Below are 2,500 nucleotides of genomic sequence, written 5' to 3' on the forward strand. Positions count from 1 at the left end.
CGAAACTTATTTTAGCCCAAGGATTTTATATTTAATTTTGACCGGAAACCACTGCCACACACCTTCTCCAACAAGCCACGCTCATTCAGGCAAGGAGACTGGCTCAAGGAAATTTTGCTTGCAATAAAGATAAGATAGTTTACTCTTTATGAACTAAATAAAAAATTCTATGTAACAATGCAACAAATTATTTGGGAGGACCGGGGAAGAAGGTCTGGGGAGTCGGAGAGTGGGATTATACCTGAACCTTTGCTTGAGGGACTAGGCAGTGAAAGCCCTTTTTCTTTCTGTAGGCCTAATCTGTATATTTGATATTTTCCTTGGTTGCATTTTATGGGTAGTTGATTTGAATAACGGAAGATGAAACGATGAAGGGTCTGGTTATTTCAAATGTCTAACGCCGTTGTCTTTTGGTCCTATTCTTGGTGTCAGGCGGTTTTATTTGGTCGAATGAATGCCGCTGCAGTGAAGGCGACTCATTGAACGAACAACTCCTTTGTTAAGGTGATATGTTTCCAGGATTTTGTCCTAACGTCATGTTGTCCAAAAATGCTAAAAAGTAAATTTTATTCAATTTAACTCGAATAACAACTGGATTAGAAAACAAGGAAATTATATTGTATTTTTTTCCTTACTAGCACTCTTATCCATAAGGACAACACAGCTGGGCGCATTACCGCCAGGCAGGTAGTGCGTTACCGAAAACTCTGGGGTGCATTTCCGTCAATGCGTTTCCGATGTCAATTACCTTAGAGCGGTCCTCGTTAATGCGTATGTGTATATGTATATACACATGCGCAGTATATATACACAGATTTTTCGGTAACGCACTACCTGTCCGGCGTTAACGCGCCCAGCTCTGAAGGACAACATTGTGCCATGAGAACGAAATCAAAAGCATTAGGGCTTTTGTTTCTGCAATGTGTAGAAAAAACAACTAGTGTTAGCTAAATTCAGAGCATTTTTTATAAGTGAAACTGTATAACTTGAAATAAAATCTTGCACAAAGATATTAATAACAATTTAATATAAATGCTACTGGGACCAAACTTCATCCAATAATGTAGACTCGATCTGAAGTTTCGAACTCACCAATTGATTTCTTGAAGCTGTAGAGGACGGACGTGACTAGGCGAGCTCCGATGAAATGCACACTATGGTGCAAGTGCCCTTCATCCACAAAGAGCTCAGATGAAAATGAAACTAAATGTGTTTTGCATGGGTGTGGGATGAAAGAAGGGTGGGTGCATACCTTGGCTTCCCCCTCCCCCACCTCATAAAGAAGAAAAAAAAAAAAAGAGTCCCTTTTGGGATATCTATTATCTATCTATATACCAATGGATTTTCCCCCCTTATAAGGGAGGTAGCCAAGTCAGAGGCACGTACCTATTCCCACCTATTCCACTCCCCTCCACCACCCTTTCCACCCCTCCCATCTCAGCTCTTCATGGATGACGGGTCATCCCTGCATCCGCCAACTGCCCTGGGTCAAACGCAATGCAGCAAGACACAGTACATCCACAGCAAGGCCACTTCACTTAATTGGCGACCCCCCCCCCCCTCTCTATCCCTTCATGCGGAAAAAGAGAAGCTGGAGAGAAATCTTTCGGGCTGCGTCAAAATATCATTCCCACATAAACACCCCCTACCCCACAACCCACATCCCTCCCTTCCTTGCATAACAGTATTATCCATACACAGTCATTCTCCTCTCATCCCTATCTCCTGCCTTCTCCCTTCCTTTCTCAACAGACATTCCCCTCTTTCTCAACGCCCTCTTCACCCCATCCATTCATCTCATCCACGGTCGTCCCCTCAAGTTCATTTCCCCCACCTCTGCCTTCCACACCTCTTTTACTGATCTTTCATCACTCACTCTTTCTATATGTCCAAACCATCCCAATAATCTTTCACCAGCCCTATCTACTATTCTCTTTTCCGCTCCCGCTGTCCTCCTCACCTCATCGTTTCTTACTCTATCCAACCTTGTAACCCCCATCATACTTCTCAAACATTTCATCTTAAACACATTTAAACTTTTCCTCTCTGGCTCTTAAATTCCAAGTCTCTGCCCCCATACTATACTGTTGCCACAACCACCCCTTCATACAATCTCCTCTTTGTATCCATTCCCAGTTGTCTATTTCCCATAACACTTTTGGGATATAAAATGTATATAGAATAGTTATAAGTGAAGAGTAATGAACTCAAAGGTTTTTCGTATCTGAAATTTTATGAAACACTGTCACTACTGGACCTTAACGCCGTAGGTACGAGTATTTGCAAGGATTTCTTTTGGCTTTCTGTGTTTTAGTCCACGAATATTTCTCTCAAATATTCGTTTTGATTGGATTTTTAGGGAAAGAATGTAGTAAGGCAGATTTGCGACATGATAGAAAGGCATTGTGGGGAGTACTGTAGATATGTGTGATAGGGGGAAGCTGTTAAGGGGAGTCAAAGGCTTTTACACGAGTAGAGTAAGATTGGGGATGGGTTTGAG

Source organism: Oratosquilla oratoria, chromosome 30, assembly GCF_046742065.1.
Source record: "Oratosquilla oratoria isolate Oo_2021 chromosome 30, ASM4674206v1, whole genome shotgun sequence".
Taxonomy (NCBI): Eukaryota; Metazoa; Arthropoda; class Malacostraca; order Stomatopoda; family Squillidae; genus Oratosquilla; species Oratosquilla oratoria.